This window comes from Perna viridis, chromosome 9, assembly GCF_037379345.1.
Source record: "Perna viridis isolate PV_CMFRI_1.1 ecotype Kerala chromosome 9, ASM3737934v1, whole genome shotgun sequence".
Classification (NCBI taxonomy): Eukaryota; Metazoa; Mollusca; class Bivalvia; order Mytilida; family Mytilidae; genus Perna; species Perna viridis.
Genome location: NC_142453.1, coordinates 42,791,331 through 42,814,724, shown reverse-complemented (window position 1 = coordinate 42,814,724; position 23,394 = coordinate 42,791,331). Strand labels below are relative to the sequence as shown.

General features: G+C 33.3%; 2 long non-coding RNA genes across 9 annotated transcripts; both read right to left on the bottom strand.

Annotated features, from left to right (window-relative positions):
- On the bottom strand, positions 1-22,942 carry LOC148608617 (uncharacterized). Of its 8 annotated transcripts, none has more exons than XR_015914880.1 (7): positions 22,328-22,942; positions 15,188-15,319; positions 14,720-14,882; positions 14,045-14,129; positions 6,629-6,723; positions 1,552-1,734; positions 1-119 (listed from the first exon to the last, which is right to left on the bottom strand). It is a non-coding gene; the product is annotated as an uncharacterized LOC148608617 (long non-coding RNA). The 8 variants fall into 8 exon arrangements; XR_015914886.1 differs by having other exon boundaries at positions 1,667-1,734; positions 22,328-22,937; XR_015914884.1 differs by lacking the exon at positions 22,328-22,942 and adding exons at positions 17,192-17,550; positions 18,004-19,836 and having other exon boundaries at positions 1-1,734.
- On the bottom strand, positions 9,326-13,355 carry LOC148608618 (uncharacterized). Its single transcript, XR_015914887.1, has 2 exons — positions 12,868-13,355; positions 9,326-11,052 (listed from the first exon to the last, which is right to left on the bottom strand). It is a non-coding gene; the product is annotated as an uncharacterized LOC148608618 (long non-coding RNA).
- Positions 22,943-23,394: the final 452 nt, after the last annotated feature.

Genomic DNA, 23,394 nt, shown 5'->3' with positions numbered 1-23,394 from the left:
TTTTAGAATTTTATATTTTTTTATTTCTATAATGGTACAGTTTGTTCTGTCTTTTTAATACATTCCACTGGTTCCAGCTTGCTGTGATCCCTATGGCTGTTGTAAACCATACCATTTAACTAAAAGTTAAAATACTTCTAGGAATTATATAAAAACAAATTATGACAAATATTCATACATTTCCTAATGTAAAACAAAAATATCCTTGTTTTACAAAAAAAATAAACACTGTTATCACAGAGATACATGTATGTCTTGCCTGTTGTGAATGGTCATTTTTGTTCAATACTTGATAGTACTTGCAGAGCATATGGATGAAACAGATATGATATTGTATTGTAGGCAAGAGACCACAATAAATTTTCAAGTGTATTTCAATATACACATTTGAGCAGATTTTTAAAACTCCACCACCACAAACTAAATAAAGCTTCTCTGGCCTTAAGATACCTACAAGCCTGATTTTATATATAAATATTAGAAAAAGTAACAAATTTTCTGGAATAAATTCATATGACCTGGAGATGGGGAACCATCAGTGGTTCATTCCATGACTCACATGTCTTGTGGTCAAAATAAATAAGAGCCCTTTAAAAAGTCCGTTTTTTTTTAAATGCAATATTTTTGGTAACTTGTTTTACATCAGTTGCATCATCACGTGTATTTTAATTTACAAGAGCTAGAGTTGGTTTGAGGCAAAACATTGTGTTTTTTAAGACCACGTAAAGCGGTAGGTATGAAAACTCATTTTGTGATTCTGACAGTGACTTAAAAGGATCAACTTAAAACTTGAAGTGGCCTATATATATTAAAATGTACATTAGAAATAATATGAAATGGTTTCAAAGCTAACAGTGTCACTTCAGATCATTTTAAACCAGACCTTTACATAGCTTGCTGAAGTGCGATTTTGACCTTTATCTTATGCTAGCCTTTATTTTGGCTTTGAACAAAAAGCTGAAAAAATGTGAAATAATGTAAGGTTCTAAGCTTATAAGATACATAAGCCAACAGTCAGCTATATTTTGTGTGTGTTTCTACAAAATTTGTCTGTTTTGAAACCTTACCTTGTATGACTTACTCTAAATAAAGTATTTCTGAGACCTCATAAGGTACATGAATATACATGTATAGACTAGATGTATTAATGTCAATGGAATGAAACTATGAGGTCTTCTTTCACATTATAAATGTTTTTTCTCTAGCAAATACAAAAATTTCAAAACAATTAAAAAACACAACTCTGTGTTTTTATAGACCCTAAGACAAGGCTGTGAAAACCCCTGATCTTGACATATTGAATTAATTGGGTTCATAAAAATGAACTAAATTGTCAGATTTCAGTCTAAACCTTGTTCACAGATAATTTTGTGGTTGTTTTAATGTTCCTAGTGTATAGTTAGTCCAGAAAATCTCAAAGCTGAGCAATGTTTTGCTCACTGGTTTATATTTCACACCTAGCAGCCCTAGCAAAAGTAAAGTGCAGTTTCAATGGAAAATCAGAGTACATTTCTTTTGGTCTCTCTACCAAGGACAATGATTGTGATTTACCATTTATGTACTGGATTCCTAAACTCCACACGAATCCATACAAACAACGTTTCATAGCTGGATCTGCAAAATGTACCACCAAACCTCTTTCAATACTTTTAACTTCTATACTCACAACTGTCAAAGAGGGTCTGCAGTCCTACCACAACACTTATTACTCCCATAGTGGTATTACTGTGGAACCTGAAAAATTTGAAAAGATCTTTTGGAGACAATCAGTTCAAGACTTTAATAGCATTAAAACCTATGCTTTTTTAACACTGTATACTTCTATTTCCCATACTCAGTTAAAATCCCGACTTAAAAACATTATACATCGTTTGGCTAGATCTTTTAATCTCAGTTTCCACTATATAGATGACGTATTATCTATAAACAATCCTAATTTCGGGAATTTGATAAATCACATCTACCCCACAGAACTTGAGATAAAGGATACTAATGCCACTGCAAAGTCAGCCTCATATCTTGACCTACACTTAAAAACTATTCACCAAACTACGATAAACGTGATAACTTTTCATTCAGAATTGTCAACTTTCCTTTCATCTGTGGCAAGTTCCTTCAGCTCCTGCGTATGAAGTGTTTATATCACAACTAATACATAATGCCAGAACTTGCCGAAACTACGCAGACTTTTTGTATTGCACTAGAACTCTAACAAATAGGCTTCTGGAACAGTATTTTGTTGCTACAAGATTGAAGTCATCACAACAGAAGTTTTATAATCGTCATCATGAACTCATGGATCGCTACTGTGTATCCATCTGCGCCATGAAAACTTATTTGTTCAACGTGTCAAATTTTTCCTTTCCTCTTTCAGCTACCCCGGACTTGACTTTTTATGAGCAACTCGGCTGGTGTTTCTAGAAAAGCTGAGGATGCTTTTGAGGATGTATGTCTGTTTTCCATGTCTGGCCTTTGATTCTGGATTACATTCTTTTGATTTACTGCTATAACCTTGGTTCCCTTGATTACTCTTTCATGTAGATTTACAGAATTCTTGAAAATAAACATCAACTTACCCCCTCCCCCCCCCAAACACTAGCAAATAACATTTCTGATACCCCCTATTAGGCACTAGACCACAATAAATTTTCATGTGCATGTCAATATACACATTTGAGCAGATTAAAAAGAATTCACAAGTGCAAACTATATAAAACTTCTCTGGCCTAAAGATACTTACAAGCCGAATTATATACATAAATTTCAGAAAAAATTATTATCATTTTCTGTAATTAATTCATAAGCCCCAGCAATGGAGTAAACATGACAAATGAACTGAGTTAAAAGTCCTTAACAATAAATTACCTTCTACTGAACAAAATCACAAAATTGATTAATAATAAAAAAAATCCCAAGATCTACTTTCTACCAATTAGAGGCAAAACTACAGCAAATTACAACCTTACAAGAGTTTAAAATTTCAAAGTCTCTAGATCGTGAATGCCGGGGCATATGCATAAACTTATATATAATTTTGATTCAGTGATCTACCACATGTGGTTCATACTAAACTGACCTAAAAAGAAAACTTAACATTTAAATCTGAAGTTTCAAAATCAATAAAGTCAATAAAACATGACTGCAAACGCATATGCAAAAAATGAAACTGAATTGTGATGTAGTAATGCTAATCCAACTACATACCAGATATGATTAACTTAAATGTAGCAAATTTAGTGCTTCATAATCAAGTGATCTAATCGAAAATCTTAAAAATGACGCAAACAAGTAATACCTTAAAAATTGTATCTTAATTTTTTTTTATTAGATTCCTCAAATGTCGCAAAACTTTCGTGACATATGAGGAATATATTAAACAAAAAATAAGAAACAATTTAAAAGAACAAAAGGCCCTTGACAAGCCTGAATCACTCACCTACTTGATTGATTGATTGATTGTTGGGGTTTAATGCCCAAACAGCAATATTTCAGCTATATTCATGCGATGAACATGAAAGGGATGATAAAATGAACATGAAATGATGATGAAATGAAAAAGGATGAGACACAAGGATAATAAGTCGATAAATTTTGATTGTCACAAGTTAAAAGGGAGAGATGGGTAGGGTAGGGCAGTTTAGCCTCCTGTGGCGGAGCACAAAGGTTCCCACTCCTATCGAACACCACAGCAGGGTTCTCTAAAGTGTGAGGACTGTGGCATCTTTCCCAACATGGTGCACCACTATGGTTTGCGGCCAGGTTTTCCTGACAACCCCAACATGTAACATACCAGGGGTACCCCATTCCACCTCCTGGGGCACACAACCCAGTTGCTCTGTGAGCAGAGCGCCTAGCCCACGGCTAGGTTTCTGAGCACTATTTAATCACCTTTTATGACAAGCTTAGCGCTGCTGCAGGCCTATTCTTTTGACACCCGGACTTGCAAAGGGCCACTCACATAGTAAACCCAGCCTAATTAAGCAAATAAATAAAGGTTTCACGCTTTGTTACCATGTTTAACCAAAATATTGCAGAAAAAGAGTATCTGAAATGTAGGAAATTTTAGAATCCCTCAACAAAATTTAGGATGGGGTTGCTCTATGCCTTGTTATCCCATTTGGTCAAGGGTGGGTGGGGCCATTAGGCCGCTATGCATTTGCTGCAAAAAAACATAGAATGAAGTTAAATCATGATATGCAACATTTGCATCATTACCATTCAACTAAGGAGACAATACTAACTATATACATCAAATATCGTTGAAATTAAAGCACATTTTTTAGGGTGTGGCCTCTTTGACCTTTAATGACTTGAAAACCTTAAGAGAAACAGAAATCTGATGAAAAAACACATGCAGGGATCCAATACAAAATATATTTTTTTTTAAATCTGACCAAAAATTGAACAAAAAATTTTGCATGACCCAATTTTGTATCCCCTTTACTCCAAAGACTACCCTGTAAATATTTTTAAAACAAAATTTTAAAAGAAACACATTGACTTTTGAAACATAAAAATCAGATTTAGAACATTCTTTTTTATTCCAATTATAACACTCATCTTCCCTCTTTTTAAAAGTGATGGGGTAAAAACCACAAAAAAACAATATGGCTTTCCACCATGTCCCTAGGAACAGTGTGTTGAAATTTCAAAAAAGACCAGACAAGTTTAACCCAAGTTAACATAACTAAGAGGACGGGGTGATTATATGACCAAGACAATTTATTTCTTGTAAGTTAACTAGTCAGATAATTAAAGTATTCTAGTATGATAAATAGGTTTACTTGTCAGATAACTAAGTGACAACTAGTACTTAAAATGGTGAACCTTTAAGAAAGCTTATACAGTATATTTATTGTAAAAGCACTGATTCAAATTAATCGAAAAAGGAAAAGAAATGCTAAAACCAATAAATGCACCATTGTATAAACTTTATAAAAAATGTAGACTGGATTTCGAGTAGTAACATTAAGTACTTAATTAGATAAGATTTGAAGTAGTGCTGTACTAAAACAAGAGGCTCCCAGGAGCCTGAATTGCTCACCTGTTGAATTTTCCCTTTCAAGGGCAATAAATTAAACAAGAAGTTGTCCAACAATTTTGACTCAAGATAACTTTGATAGGACTTATCATAAGCATCATTTCAGTAAATGAAAGTCTAAATATATCATAGTTTTCAAGACACTGGCTGAAAACTGTAAAAAAAACCCTGTCATTTTCCTATGAAGGGCAATAACTCTTCTAAGAAGCCGTCTGACAAATTTTATGCCTGAAGACTTTTGTAGTCCTAAAAATAAGGATCATTTCAGCTATGAAAGAATTTGGCTGAACTGAATGGTTTTGGATATATGCGATAAACTACTGTTTGACCCCTATGTTCTATTTTCAGTAACAGTGACAATGTTTTTTTCAACGGATCAAAAAACACCACTTCAAGTCTATGCAGGAACACTTATACCAAGTTTAAGTAGTAAGTGAAAAAAGTGAAATAGTGTCAGAGGAGAATATTTTTGAAAGAAATAACATTAAAAATAGCAAAAAAATTTGAAAAAGGGCAATAACTCCAATATGGCTTAATAGATGAAAATGAAAATTTGACCACAGATAGATCTCATCATGCTGAACACTTTTATCCCGGTAAGGAGATATATGCAAAAAACTACTGTCTGACCCCTATGTTCTATTGTTAGTAACAGCGGCCATGTTTTTCGATGGATCAAAAATCCCCACAACAGTTCTATGCAGGATACCCCAAGAAACATTCATACCAAGTTAAGTTCCATTTGGTCAAGTAGTTTCAGAGGAGAAGAGTTTTGTAAAATTGTTAACAACGACGATGGACGACGATGGACACCCAGTGATGGGAATAGCTTACATGGCCTTCAGCCAGGTGAGCTAAAAATGACTTAGTTTTTACATAGGGTAGCAATTAAGGGTCACCGAGGTATATGTTTTTTTTATAACAATGACCAACAATACTATCTAGATTGCACAAACAAGACACTATTTTCAAAAGGAAACTATTTCTTCCACAAGAAGCCTAGATAATGGTGTGAAATTAAACGCTTTTAAAAGGGAGTTAGCTCATTTTCCCAAGGCAAGATAATATTTTTTCAGTATACCCCTAATATGCTTCTAAAGAAATCTGAAAAAAAAATTTAAGAGGAACAAATTGACACTTAATTCCTTAAAAAATAGAATTAAAATAAATTTTTTCTATCAATTCAAATGATTTCACCTTTTTTTCCTCTTTTTAGTTACATATTTTCAAAGGAGTTGGGGCAAAAAACCACCCAAAACTATGGAGTCCTCCACCATGTCTGTCCCTAGGAACAATGCTTTCAAAGAATTGAATTAGTTTTACTTGTGTTATCATAAAAAGACCAAAGTGAAGAGACACCAATGACTAGGATGACAGGGTGATTCCATTATACCATATCAATTTTTTTAGTGGTGTTATAAAACTGTGACTGGGTGTAATCACAACTATTAGAAGTAGTAGTAATAACTTGTTGGTATTACTGAAGATGAAAATATAGAAAATATATAATCACAGACAAAATCTCATTAACTTCAGAACTTACAGCAGTACTATAACCGTAAAAATATTGCTAATACTTTGACTTACATATTCTATTATGTCAAAAAGCTTTTTCTACTAGAGTCATGACTGCTAGATTACAGACCATATAACTGGTACATCAGGAGGCTTCAAATGATCTGCTGAAAGAAAAAAGATTATTTTAGCAATAAAATTTTGACCTGTTAAGTTAAGGAAACTGTGAGCAAAGCCTACATGATGATACCCTCACAAGTTATTTCCCTCCCCAGAAACCATATATGATACCCCATAAGTGATTTTAGCATTCAGATGGTAATAAAATTGGAGGTACACAAAGGTCTAATGTAATAAAGAATCTGTGAAAATTTCAACAAAGTCCATTCAGCATTTTCAGAGAAGTAGACGATTTGCAGAGGGTACCCTTTTGGTCTACATATGACTAAGTACATATTTTGCATCAGGAAACCCCAAAAGTCAATCAGATGGGAAAACAAAATAGGAGATGCAGTATGGAATCATGTACAGTAAAAGTACAATTGTTCCTGGGGTACCATTTTTCATGGTCTTAGTGGGTAGGCCAAACCATGAAAGGAATAGGTTTGGTAAGGTCCTATTTTGGCCCCAGTATTCAACATTTTTGAAAGATTAGTTTTGGTCTTTACTAGATAATGGTTGAAGTAAATACATCTCAGCCGATTTTGATGACATCATGAATGTATTTGACCTAATAGCAGTCAAAATTAACACGTAGTAGTGAAATCTTCAATTTTGTTGCATTTTTGTGCATATTTCTCTATGGTTTTTGCCTAAAAAGGGAGTGGTGATTGATATCCGTGTTTATCCAAATATTGACATAAATGTTGTATCTTACAAACTACACAATATATATAAAGATAAAGAATGATCACGAATGTGACCAAATTGATTTTTCACAAAAACCATCAAATATATGCTGAATTATTAAGATTTTATGGATTTTTCATCATTTAGGCAATTTTGTTTGTGCTACAATGATGAGATGCTTTTCTGTTTTGGCCTAAATCTTATCAAACTAGCTGGTTTAAACACTTATGTGTACAAAAAGGATAAAAAGCTTTATTTTGAACAATTCCAAATTTTGAGGCCCCAATGAAAAGTAGGTTCCCATTGATAAAACTTCAAAACCACAAATTCAATAATCCACAAACTTATGTTTCATCCCTGCTCCATAGAAATTGGAATACACAAATCAAAATACTTTCACAATATCAAAGAATCTGTTAAGTTTCATCAAATTTCATTCAGCAGTTTCAGAGGAGTTGCAGATTAGAACTGGGAACAGATAAACGGATGGACACATCATCACTATATACCTCCTGCTTTTCAAGTGGGGGTATAATTTAATTTATCTCAGTGCGCCAGTTGATTCAATTTACTGGTGTTAAACTGAATATTGAGAGCAGGTATTTGTACAGTCAATAGTTTAAATTAAATACAATATCAAACATGTTTGTGTACATCTTAGGGCTTAACTTTGAAAAACTTTCAACTTTCTTAATGCTGAATGTGATCATAGAATATAGAATTATAATCAGATATTTAACTGTTAAAAAATTCAGTGAAAAGTGGGATTTACAGATACATTTAGTATGTTGATAATTACAAAAGAACTATTTTTTTTAAAAATCAAAATAAAGTTAAACTTCATCCCTTTTAACCCCAATGAAAACCAAATTAAATAAAAGGTCCAAATTCTAAAGGTGAAAGGGCATTAAGCTATGAATATTGCCTAAAAATATCAACTTTGTTGTATAAGTTGTTCAAAACATAGTAAAATATAAAAATATAAGAAAACTAATCATTTATGGCATTAGTTCATTGTAAAGGAGTCATAATGGTGCCATACTTTTACATAATTTAGCAAAAAACTGCTGAGAATTTTAAATTTTGTTATACAATAAATTTGTTTTTTTTCAGACATATTTACATATACATCCAGAAAACTATGTCAAAACCTAAGAAACAACTTTATATTTTTACATATATATGATAATTTATGTAATAATGAATGTATTTACTAAATATGAAGTTGTTTCTTGCCAAAAATATGACCACAGAGTGACCAAAAAGTACAATATAATATTTTATTATTGGTAAACTTCAAGCAATTTGTCTTTCCGTTGAATTCAAGAATTATTATATACATCCAGAAAACTATGTCAAAACCTAAGAAACAACTTTATATTTTTACATATATATGATAATTTATGTAATAATGAATGTATTTACTAAATATGAAGTTGTTTCTTGCCAAAAATATGACCACAGAGTGATCAAAAAGTACAATATAATATTTTATTACAGTGTATTGGTAAACTTCAAGCAATTTGTCTTTCCGTTGAATTCAAGAATTATTAGAAGTCTTTATGTTTTCTCATTTGTGATTGATTCAAGTCTCAAAATTCACAACTGAAATTACTGAACACTTTATGATTAATTTTCAGTTGAATTTGAGGCCAATAAGACCCGTTATCACGGTAAGTATTCACCCCTTCTCCTTTGAAGAATATACAGGTTGTGAATCAATCAAAGTGCAGAACTTTTTGTTTCTGACTGAAAATGCTGTCCATCTAACTTCCTTAGGTCTCACTAACCACTTCTGGGCTAAATGGCAACTCCCCCCCCCAACACGTAGAGCCAAAAACACACTGAACCTAAAAATATGCATTGTATGTGCATTATTTGTGTGTATTCTGGATCAAAAATAGTCAAAATAAGACAGACAACCCCATTCCCAAAAATACTCCCTCTTTGCAAGTGGTGGGTATTATAAATGCTCACATACCCTTGTGTTCACATATTGGAAACTCAAATAAAATGTATTTGAAAAAAAAACCAGAGGCTTTAGAGTGCCAGAATCACTCACCTTAAAACTTTGAAATCATGTGGTCATATCATTAGATCATTTAAATAAAAGATTAAGAGAGTTTTCTATACTTACATCATTCCTGCCATCCCCAGAGCCATACAAAACACAGACTATTTGTAAGGTGTATTGAGGTCATTATCCCTATCAAGTTTCAAAATTTTGGCACGTGTTTTAAAATGGATTGTTAGGGTTGTCCCTTTCATTACTTCTGCCAAGTTTGGTCACCACTGCCTTCAGAAGAGTAAACATATAGGCCAAAACGTGTTTCCACATAGGGTTTCATAAGCCAAAGCCACCCACTGTGCCACCTGAGCCACACACAAGGTGGATCATGCAGAAGACATTGGTAGTTAACCCTACTCAGTTTCAGATTATTGGCACCTGTAGTTTCAGAGGAGGTGATTATTGAAAACTCAGAAAATCAGAAGCTTAAATGGCCTCCGGCCGCAATCTTGTTTAATCAAGTGGAATCAAAATTTAATCAAATGTTAAAGTTGTCCATTTTATTATTTCTGCCAAGTTTGGTCACTTTTGACCGCTTTGCAAAAGCAAAGATAAAGGCCAAAATGTGTTTTCCCATAAGGTTTCAAAGGCAATTTCGAGTGGCTGCAGCCACCCCATGAGTTACAAGAGCCCCACAAAAGGTGAATCATTTGTTGAAGGCATCAAAGTCATTAACCCTATCATGTTTCAAAACATTGATACTTGTGATTTCAGAAGTTGATCATTGAAAATTGGCCAATCAGAAGCTTAAATGGCCTCTAAGGGGACCATTTTGATTAAGGGGAACCATAAGTGGATCTTTTGTAGAGACTTTTGCATACAATGTTTCTGCCAAGTCAGGTTAAAACTGGTCCAATTCATGTATATGAACATGAGAGAAAACGGACACAAAGTCAAAGCATGAGCTCACTGGGAACTTGGTCCATGTGAGCTTAAAGGAAAGTTTAAAGGGCCTTAATTCAAAGTAAATTTCAATGAAGCAAAAACTTGATCCGAACTAATCTGGGTACAAAAATGCAAAATGAATTCTCAAATACCAAAAAATCAGCTCAATATCTGCAAGAGTTTAGAAAAAAAAGTGCAAAAAACTGTTATTTTGTAATTTTGGTAAAAATCAGCAGTATGGTACAAAAAATATGCTTGATCTGTAACTCATCATAGTCGAATAATACACCAACAATCAGCCCATTAATTGCAAGTGTCTGAAAAACTTTAATTTTTGTAAAATTTGCAAAGTCTAAGGACCATAATTTCTGAAAAAATCAGTGAAGTGGAACAAAAACTTAATCTTGATCTGTAACTCATTATGGTAGACTCAAATACAAAAAATCAACTCATTATCAGCAAGCTTTAGAAAACAAGAGGCTCCCATGATTTGAATTACTCACCTAGCTAAATTTTTGCCTTTCAAGGGCAATAACTCGAACAAGGAGTCATCCAACAATTTTAACTCATGTACACTTTGATACAACTTTTCATAAGGATCATTTCATTAATTGAAAGTTTCTTTCTACGATAGTTTTCAAGATACTGGCTAAAAACTGCTAAAAACCTTATTTTTGCCTTTCCAGGGCAATAACTCTAAGGCTAAAAACCACTAATTCCACTTCCCATAGGCTTCTATGCTAATTTCACAATATTCAATGACTTCTCTGGACTTTACCTTAACTTTAACCTGCAGAGGACTATATATCAGCATGATTCTACATGTGTCAGCTCACAATCCTCAGAATGGCATGTGGGGTTAGCAGACTTGCAGTGCAGTACTGGTCACCGGAAGTGAAGGGTCTATAAATAGCATGGGAAATCCCAGTGTTTTCACAAGATAGGGGTATATTTAAAAATCATTATGGAGATTAGGCTTCACATCACAAGAAGCAAAATGCACCTATAAAATGTGCAGAAATGTTTTTCCTTTCAGAAACTGTTTAAATTTTTTAAATAAGATGAGAACTTTTTTCACAGCACTATGAGGAACAGGGGTAATTTCTGTGTAGGACTATTTTTGCGTACATTCCAAATGCTCATTGGTTGAATTGGTGGTCTGTAACCTAAAGAGTCACTTTTTTGTCTTAGAAAAAATAAATAACTATACAGGTATCTTCCTACACACATACTGAATGCATTTGCAAAGTCTCAGTGAAATGTGACAAGCACTTTTTTAAATATTTGATTTTTTAAATATAGGGTAACCAAGTTGCGCATGCAAAAAAGTGACAATATTCTACCATACTTAAATGCATTAAATATTTGCAAAGAACTTTTTCTGACTTTTCAAATAAAAAAAATCAATCACAACTTGTTTTTTAACAATATTAATAAAGAGGGAGATTTAAAAGTAATCATTTTCTGAGAAATTGGTCTATTTTTAAAAATTTATTTCTGACATGCCTCCTCCTTTTTCTTGATCACATGTCAAAAATCCTAAATCTTTAAATTTTCACAAAAGGTGATATATTTGGCTTTAAATTTGTAAATACAGTGTTTTCAAATTAAAACATGACCAGTAAAGGGCACCTAAAGCAAAAAAAAGTACTCAATAATGGATTTTCCATGTTGCCATAGGGGAATGCTTATATGGCCTTAACCGCAGTAATGAAAGTGAGTTTTTCCTCATTTCTAACCTAATTTGTGCTCAAATCTACACAAAACTTGATTTCAAGTGCTTATTACCACCATATTTAGGTAAATATAGCCCTCAAAGTTTAATATTTGATATTTTTACTAAATTTTCTACACTTTTTACAAGATAGGACATAAAAATCAGCCAAAAAGACCAATTTTCCATAATTTGGATCTATAACTTAAAAAAATGCATATTTTGAAGGATTTTTGTAGTGTATTCCTCTCATGGCAAAGTTAACAAGATCTTCAAGTAGTTTAAAGCTATTTCAAGAAACTTTTCATTTTGCCATGGCTTCAGCTTAAGGCTAAAAACCACTAATTCCACTTCCCATAGGCTTCTATGCTAATTTCACAATATTCAATGACTTCTCTGGACTTTACCTTAACTTTAACCTGCAGAGGACTATATATCAGCATGATTCTACATATGTCAGCTCACAATCCTCAGAATGGCATGTGGGGTTAGCAGACTTGCAGTGCAGTACTGGTCACCGGAAGTGAAGGGTCTATAAATAGCATGGGAAATCCCAGTGTTTTCACAAGATAGGGGTATATTTAAAAATCATTATGGAGATTAGGCTTCACATCACAAGAAGCAAAATGCACCTATAAAATGTGCAGAAATGTTTTTCCTTTCAGAAACTGTTTAAATTTTTTAAATAAGATGAGAACTTTTTTCACAGCACTATGAGGAACAGGGGTAATTTCTGTGTAGGACTATTTTTGCGTACGTTCCAAATGCTCATTGGTTGAATTGGTGGTCTGTAACCTCTAACAAGGCATTGTCTGACAACTTGATCCCAAAAGACATTTGTAGGCCTTATGATAGGGATCATTTTGGTAATGAAAGAATTTGGCTAAACCTTTCAATTTTGGATATATACATGTAAGAGAAAAACTGGACTGACCTCTTTGTCCTATCTTAAGTAACTGCGGTCATATTTTCCATGGGTCAAAAATCCCCACATCAGATCTACATAGAACAAGTTAATGAATATTCATACTTACTTTAGTTCTTATTGGTCCCGTAGTTTCAAAGGAAAAGATTTTTGAAAGAAATAACATTAAAAATAGGGACAAAGCATTAAAAAAGGGTAATTATTTCAACATGGCTTAACGATTAAAATGAAAATTTGACCAGAGATAGATCTCACTATTCTAAACACTTTCAACTGCTGTCAGAATTTAGCCAAACATAATGGTATTGCAGATATGTGCAAACTACTGTCTTATCCCTATTTTCTATTTTTAGTAATGGTGGCCATGTTATTTAAGGAATCAAAACTCCACACACAGTTCGGTGCAGAATACCCCAAGAAACATTAATACCAAGTTTTGTTCTAATTGGTCCAGTAGTGTCAAAAGAGAAGAGTGTAAAAAACTGTTAACAAAGAGGGCTGCTAAATGATGCCAACAGTTCATAAAGCCTTCGGCCAGGTGAGCTAAAAAGGGACAACAGCTGAAAGGGGGAGATAGGATAGGTAAACAGTGATGTCCATTTTTTAAAAAAATAATTCAGTGTACTGTACCTTCACGTAAATACTGTAAATAATAATATATATATATATTTATATATCTTAATTTTTACCCAATTTAAAGACCACTTTCTCTTGGAATTCACTACCCTGATCAACTTCTTTGGACCTATCTGATACCTATTCCAGTTTGACTGAAAGTCTGTCATTTGCCTTGCATGCAATGCTCAGTATAAAAACCCTTAAGTTGGATTACCTCCCTTGGGAGTCCGTAACAGGAACTATATTCCTTCATGTTCATCTACAAAAGATTCAAACTTTCCTTTAAAGTTTCATCAAAATCCCTTCAGCAGTTTAGGAGTTGTGCTAACAAGAACTGTGGCCAGTTGGACAGACAGACAGACAGACAAAGAGATTCCAATATATTCCCTAAATTTGTTTGCAGGAAGTATAAGAACATGTTTTAAATACCTGAATCCTTATTACATCAAGAGCATAATCTAGTAGCTAATGTTTACAAGCCAGACTGCAGTACAGATCCATTCAACTTTGATGCCTGTAAATAAATTTAACATATAAATGTACCATGTACATATGTAAATTTTAGATATCTTCAAGAAATATGAAGCTGTATGCAGTGTTGTGCTAGGTATACCCCAACTCGTACAGGAAGGTGACATTGGAGAACAACTTGTTTCTTACTTACATTTTACATGTACATATATAAATCCTCATATAAAATTTGAAATCCATCCCCTTGGAGCGGAACAATTTTAAGTAAAAATATTCTCACAGAAAGAGAGACAAGGTGATACCAATATGTACAATGTATGCAACAATATATACATGTACTTCCAGAAAAATAATGAAATGATAACCATAATAGCAATGCAATTTTTCTTATTTTTATTAGTTTTCTTTTTCTCAAGGCAATGTGCATGTATGTTACAATGTACATGTATGTGCACCGACAAAATTGTATAGTTGGGCAAAATAAGTAGGTATAGAATTACAGCCTTAAGAAATATGGTACACATATTATATTTAAAATTAAATTATTGCCTTACATTTTCCCAGTAACAAAAGGATATATCATACTTTGTTTCAAAAGATCTTTTCAGCTAAAAAAAAAAACAGTGTCTTTACCTCCACTTATCTGAATGAAGCAACAGGAAAAGTGTTTTTTTCACTAAGTGTATCCATTTTATTACACAAATAAGAAGTTACAGAGCTCTCATACTTTGGTTTGATCCTTGCCAGGGCATATTAGAATTAATGTGCGCATCATGCAAGACAGCTTTTTTTCCTCCTGCAAAAAAAAATATATTAAATGCTGTTCATTACATAAATAATGAAAGCTGAACAAAATACACCCTTGTTTCATCATTAGTTTGATGAAGTAGTGTATTTCCTATAGGAACATAGCCCCAATACATAACACTGTAAAATTTGCTTATTTTTATCACATCTTGCTATCGGCGTCAGGAAATTAGTTAATGAAAAACACATATTTTTTACTAAAATGCAGTTTTTTTTTTCTGGTAAAGCATAAAATCAGCATTTTAACTACATGATAGAATAGTGTGGTATATGCTAACAAATAAAAATGCTTACATAAATCTTTCAAGAAGGTTATTTTCAAATCAAGTGTCAAAATACATAAAGCTGTGGTGCAACAGCAGGGCACAGTTGTTCAGTCAAACCTCTAAAACCTGGCAATTGACATCTATTCTCGATTGCTTAAACCTATAAAAGACAGAATACTGTATTTATTACATGAAAAATTCACAATTTGCCACCATATTACCAAAAAACATGAAATTCATATGTTTTATGCTATGACATTTAGGAATCGGACTGAGTAACAGACAATTCAGGTTTACAAGAAGAAATATGACTAAAGTATGATAAAAATTGTTATTCCAGATTTGTCGTAAACTACAATATTTATAGCGAGTGCCACGAAGCAGTGTGAGCTCTACCGCTATTACGTGTACTTTCTAAATTTCCCTTAAGATTCCCCAATATACTTAAGAAAAAGAAAAGTCATGTCCCTGAAGTAACAAAAAATGACTGTCCTTACAGAGAAAATTCATCATTTCCATAAATCAAACAAATAAAAATATATAGGTTAAGATTACATTTCAGTAAAAAAATATAAGACGTTACTGGTGAATCAGGGTTATATTTGAGAGAAACTTGTGGAAAGAAAATATTACCAGGGCTTCCAGGTTAAGCAGCAGAGATACACGCACTTACATCCACATGTTTCCCAAAGTTTTTATAAACATAACATTCACTTCTTTAAATAAGTATAACAAATTAGAAAAAGACTTGAAACTATCAGAAAAGAGGATTTTTTTTTACTGAAATGTAATCTTAACCTGTATATTTTTATTTGTTTTTCAAATAGAAATATTGATTTTGCTTGCTGCTTAAATATAAATAAGAATATTGCACTTGCGAGGCAAAAATTTCATCTGGGTCGACCCCCCCCACTTCCTTTGTAATGTCCTTTATTATTTTTACAAGTCTCGCACAGACGATACATGGTAAAGCTCATGGTGCTCGCTGATTTAGGTGATGCCTACCCCATATTAAATAGTAACAGTAATTTGCACCTTTAAAAAAAAAAGTTGTACGTGAATGAATCTGATATTAAGTGACCATATGTATGGGGAAATAACTGTTTTTTCTCAAAATCCTCAAGAACTGCATAAAAACATTATTTCTAGAAAAAATATCAATTGAAAGGAGCAAAAATACATTCAGTGAGTGATTCTTACATTCAAATATACATAAACAATGTGCACCTACTTTGAAAACTTCCATATCAAGTCATGTAGGTGTAAAGTGTGTGTTTACGCCATGAAGCAGTGTCCGCAGAAAGTTATCCATGCTACTATGCAAAAACATGCTACAAGTATCAAGATGTTGCATTGCATGTGTTGAAAAATTGAAAAACACCATTCAGCAGAGTTAGAAATAGTAGCCTGTCCCCAGCCCGAGACTTTTTTGACAGGGCTGACCAATTTTAACAAAAATCTATAAAGCCATATATTGTAAAATTGTATTCAGGACTGACTAGAATTTGAATGAGTTTCATACCCTACATTCAGGTATAGGAAAAACAGTAGTATTTATTTTCCTATAGCTGACAATACTAACCTTTTTAAGTTTTTCAGTAATTTCTTATGTACATTCCATACATATAATTCAATTGATAACTTAAAATTATATACCAGTACATGTACTGATACACTGTATGTACAATTCCATGTTTTAAATTAAAGCCTGCATCCAGCAAACATAGCCACATACATGTATTTCTTACAATGAAATTTCTGCATAAAGAACTGAATATCATTTTCGCCTCCTATTTAAATTATCAATGAAAATACTACAATTTCTTTGTACCTTGTATATTGCCCTTACTAGTCTAAGGAGTTAAAGAACGATCAAAACTATTTTTTCATAGCTTCGTTATTTTTATTCTTCCTGTCTTAAAAATGAAAACCAGATGTACATGTACACAAAGGAGTATTAATGTATTATTTATGTACATTCATGCATGTAATAATGTACAATAATATGGGTTCAGGCAAACTGTTTACCTACATGTTCATGTATAATTGCATTTGCACATGCACTTGTCTACTGCTCGTAAGACTTCAGTTATCCCCCATTGTTATGCTTCAACATACATGTATATATTCATACGTTGCTTTCATAATCTGTTGTGTCAAGGAATTTCAAAACTTGTGCATATCGTTTGAGTGTTTCCTTCATTAGGCTTTATTGCTGAAGTTATATTCTAAGACTCTGGCATTTCAAAGGTCGATGCACAGTTGTATTTTGATACTACTATGCTGGCATAATGTACTATATCAGGATAGGCAATGCCATTTATGTAATTCTAAAGAAGTCGGAAATGTCAAAATGTCTTTTATAGCTTCAGCAATACATGTACATTGCAACTATAAATAAAAAAGAAACAAGATTACAAGTGCTTACATGTAAATGAATGAATTACTAAAACAGGGGTCGCGCTGGGCTTCGCCAATGTCGCAATTTGTGATTTTTTATTTTATCTGGCGACAAAAATAGCCAGTTGGCGATTTTCTTGGCGCCTAGGTTTTGTATATTAAAATTGACAGCTAGTTTACCAGCAACGGATATTCTCTCTAATTTTGTGTTGACACCTGGTCAGAGTTAATTGACTATGATCTATTAACGACTGAAAGCAATTAAAGGTAATTAGACCAGGCGAATATATTCATGGGAGGTGTCAATCAAATGTAAATATATTATTGAGCCAATAAAAACTCTCATCTGGTCAAAGGTAAACACAATTAAGGCCATGTGCATGTGGCTACACACAAGTTTCACAGCCCTGTTTAACAATGTAATACATTCAGAAACAGACTTACCTAATAACAGAATAAATTAAATCCAATTAACAATGATTATCCCATCAGGAAGTGTCTAAATACTTCGAAATGAAAGAATTGGTAAAAGAAAATGGATGACATTTGTTTACACTTTTGCCATGTGACTTTTTTGGCGGAAAAATTGGTAAACAAATAGAATGGGGATTCCCAAAATCTAATTAAAGAAATGCTATTCAGACATCAAGATAATTAAACAGGGACACAGTTAATGGTCCATGGTACAAAATGTAGTTTGATAGAAATTTTATCACTTGAGAAAAAGAATCAAATTTGTTAAAAATAAAAAAAAATAAATTATATTGTATTAGATAAATTAGCCCATAAATGACAAAGGTGAACATGTTTTAAAATCATTGAATATATGAGAATAGTAATATAAAGTCTTTGATAGAAGTAAAGTACCAGTTTCTGGAGTAGTACGTTTTTATTTTATGCATATGAAAGTGACAGACTAGAACAAAAGACCTGCTTTATACATGCATCAAGAGTGAATCTTGGGTACATGTTAACATGTCATGACAACATGGCGACAAAAAATGGTAGCTGGTGATTTTTCTGGGAACATAATTTTGGAAACCAGAGCAGCCCCTGCTAAAATACATTTTGTATCCAGTGCCACAATCATGAAGTATCTATTTCCTTAATTGTTTAAATTTTTGTTCAAATAAAACAACTTGGTTATGCATAATCATATTCATAAATTAAAGTCTTCTATCTTTAGATAACAGATGTTATCTAAAAAACGTTTTTTGAATTCACATCTTTAGTTAATAATAACCAATACACTTAAATAATATGGGCTGTACCAATGGTCTGACAGTTCTTTAGTCCAACAGGTTGATGGTCTGACAGTTTGATAGTCTAACAGTTCTAAGAAATGTTATTGAAAAGTAAAAGAAACAATTCATCCATGTACATGTACATATATATCTCAGTCTATAGAGATACATGTACATGTATATAACCGTCAGGGGTTTCATTAATTTTTCAAGCCGGAGGTACTTTACAGAAAGTAGAAGGTAGCAAATAAATTCGGCAAGGGGTCTGGGGGCCGCTTAAGTGGGTCAAGGGCAATGCCTTGGTAAGGGGTCCGGAAGTTGGGGAAGGGCAAAGCCTGGAAGCTCCTGAGATTTAAATTTTGGCTTGAAAATATGGGATTAAGTCTGCAATATTTGATTCATTAAAGCATACAAATTTGAAATCAAGATATATGATGAATCATAACTGATTTAGTCTCATAACCCTGAAATCCAGGAACTCCCCTTGATTCCCACCAGATACAATTCTAGACTAATCATTTTCATAATAAAACTTCATTGTTGTTTATTGCCTATAATTATTACTGTGACATGTAGAGCAATTGCTTGTGTCTTATTATGAAATGTTGGTCTAAAAATCATAGTCTGATAATAAATTATTTGCTTCTGAAAAAGAACAAGGCTGGCAGTTTTTAGTCTGGTTGACTTCAAGACGGACAGAATTTTTTAAACATTACAATGTATCTATTTTCTAATATTATATATATAGCAGTGTTGAATCTCGGATTTTTTCTATTTTTGTGAGCAAAGACCAGACATGTTCTTTTAAAACTTAAGGTTGCCAGAATATTTTTACAAAAACTCCCCCTCCCCGCTGAATCGGATGGTCGTCCCTTAAATTATATTTTGTACAAGTTTGTTTCACGACGTTAACTCGTTGTCAACATTAATAATTCCTGCTCTCGCCTGCACAAATCACAACAAATATCGGGAAAAATGACGGGTATGGGGCAATTCCAAATACGAACGACATTTTTTACACGTTTTATAGAATCTTTACCTGTGTTAAGCTTTTTGTTCAGCACAAAATAATCGGTGGTTGAGTCACCACATGTTTTCTACAAATGGACACTACTTTATATCCCGTAGGTTAAAGCGCTTTACCGATTAGATTTCGACGCGGACCTCGACGAAGACACCAATATAAACAATAATTAACAATTTTGGAGACATTGCCTACACGGGCTACAGACAGAACGATCTTAGATATATATTAACTAGATTTTTCCTCAAGATTTTTTTTGCTTTTATTTTATTCTGTCGGTACCATACGCTACCGTAGCCGGGTAAAAGTACCGGGTACCGGCTCTTAATGAAAGCACTGCATTTATAATAAAGAAAGTTGGTGTGCTTAGGGCATACAAAGATGAGGCGTTTTTTTTCTGACCTGACCGGTTGTTTGTCACATATCTTCAAAGTGCATATCCAATGAAAACTACAATACTGAATACATGTATAATGCAACCTGTCAATAGGCGTAATTAACTGTCAACTTATAAAGACAAAAATTATGAGATAAAAAGTTCCAGAAAGGTCTTAAGTAGTAGTCTTTGTAAGAATCATGCAAATTCTGTAGAACCTGATACATTGTACATCTTACAAAAAGGCTACACATTTTTTTTTGTTATTATGTTACTTAATAGGTCTATGATAAAATATATAAGCATTCATTCCAATCTGTTTGATCTTAGATATAATTCACATTGAAAATCCAACAGCTTCTATTGTATTTTAGTGTCACTTACCAGGGGCAGATCCAGGATTTGAGTTTAGTGGGGGCATTAATTGAATTTAATGCAAAGCAAGGCAAAAAATATTGTGGGGTGAAACTTGTGGTGAATTTTTTTTCTTACCAATTTAGTGGGGGGCGTATGCCCAGCATGCCAGTCCTTGGATCCGCACCTGCTTACAGAGTAATCTCCCTTAATTTTGAATTCTACAGTACATTCTTTATGATTTTTATTTCCTAAAGACAAGGGTGATATGAAGAGCCACATATTAATTTCTGTTTACTTTTAAACATTTTAAAATAAACAATACAATTGTATCAAAAATAAAAAAAAAATATGTAGGCTTTCCAACAAATGAATCACAATTGACTGAATCTTATCTGGAGTGCTACTTAAATGTTATTTATAAATCCTAGGTTCTAGGACCAATTTTAAACATGTTCTAGCAATAACAAGTCCTGGATTGCAGAGTGGGGGTACATGTTTATGTACATAATGATAGGGGTGTCCATCCTTCTGCCTATCCTTCCTTCCTTCTGTTACAGAAGGTGGGACCCATCCATTAATCCTCCTACACCACTGAATAGAATATGTATGAATTTTCACAGAATCTTTATTACATATATATTCCCATTGTGCACCTCCTACTTTAGGTTCGAAATAACATATACATGTATGTTGTGAAGTGGCTCAAATTAAATGCACATTGTAAATAAGAATATTGTATAAGTAAACAAAAGCCACTTTTAAAAGGTAAAATGGAATTACAGATGAATAAAATACATGTATCAATAAAATGTAAAAAAAATAAAGAATATGGGCTACAATTGTTGGCCTCATGGTCTTTGTCAGGGCCATTTGCAATGCAGGACATACCCAGACAAGTTTGTCTGTCAGGTACATTTTGTACAGTACATGTATCCAGAAGTCAGACCGGCTCTATCCACAATTGCTACAAATGTACCAACATTCATATGTTATAGACGAACAGCTAACAAAATTTCTGTAAGGTTTGGTTGTGTGAGATCCACAAATCATACACGTACATGTACATGCATGTACGTGTATGATAAACCACCGTATATACTTACGATTTTTGATTGATTGATTGATTGTTGGGGTTTAACACCCAGGCAGCAATATTTCTGCTATATTCAGGTGATGAACATGAAGTGGATGATAAAATGAACATGAAATGAAGATGAAATGAAACATGGGATGGGAGACAAGGATAATGGGGTCGACAAATTTTGATTGCCACTGGAAATAGGGAGAGGTGGGTAGGGTCAGGCAATTTAGCCTCCTGTGGCGGAGCCCTATGGTTCCTACTCCGGGAGAATACCACAGTAGGGTTATTTAACGTGCGAGGATTTTTGAAACTTTTGTCCATTTTTCACCAATATCATGTCAAATTACTGTGGAAAATCAAATGGCTATGGCTAAGCTTCAATGTCAAGACGCTCGTACCAACCTATTATATTTTTTTCCATACCACATTCTACATATGATGCTTTTATTTCAATAATTTCTAAATTGTCAGTTTCTTCTTGGATCAATAATGTTACTAGTACATTCCACAGTTAAAGTGACAGCCCTGTGTACAATGTACCCCTTCTGTTTGCTAATCCCACTGTCCCAGAGGTAGAGATCATTATTGTTTAAGTATTGTAAACAGTATCTGATTTTGTTCAATCTCATTTTAAATGACTTTTTGTGCATACAATGAATGTCCTAGATCTTGACCTTTTTGCTTACCTTGATGCATGACTATCAATAAACTTTCATTCTGCTATTCCAATCTTGTTTCACCATATTGGTGAAATGTTAAATCTTGCTGGATAAAACTGAATTCAAGATCCCGTCACTTGGTTCATTACTGATACATGTATCTATTACAAGTCCATATCGGCACCAACGTGATCGGCACACGCCTTATGATAATAAACAGACGTTTCTTTACTGCAGGATATTTCCTTCGAATAAGACTTATCACAATTATAATAACATCTTAAACTTCAAACACATGGTTTGGGATTTACCCCCTTTCTCTTCTGTACATACCACGTGCGCATGGAGATCAGATCCAACAACACGATTAATTTAAAATAAACAACTTAAATTAAGTCTAGCTAATCCGTACATTCCTTATATATGACGTCAATGAATGTTATATCTCAGTCCAGTTTATCCCACTAACTTTCTGAGGTCATGGGGTACATAGTCCAGCTTACGGGCTTGTTGTGCATGAACAAAAAATAGGTGCCGTAAGCTGGCATCGTATATAGGTTTTAGCAGTAAGCTGGCCTCGAGGAAGCCAGTTTACTGGCCAAAAATAGTTATGTCTTTCAAAAATTGCAAATTTAATACAGTCAAATACTAAACCGTTAAGTAACACAAAATAATGTTAAACTAGTTAATTTAGGCAATATATAGCGTAAAATAACAATAAAATACCGATTTTCGTAAAAGGCCAGTTAATGGACATTTGTAAGCAAGGCCAGTTTACGGGCTTATTGTGCTTATATATATATATATATATATATATATATATATATATATATATACAAGAACAACTGTACCGTAAACTGGCTTCCGAGGCCAGCTTATCTACGGTTTTCCGCAAACTGCAGTAAGCTGGCCTCCGATGGAGGCCAGCTTATCTTCGAATGTTGCTGTGAGGATAATGAATCATGTTTGACTAATGTAATGTATATGAATGAAAAGCGCCGTGTTTATAGATTACAGAATGATTTTATTTTCAAAAATACATTCATAAATAAGAAATTTATCGCAATTTAAAGACACCTCCCCCCAAGAAAACA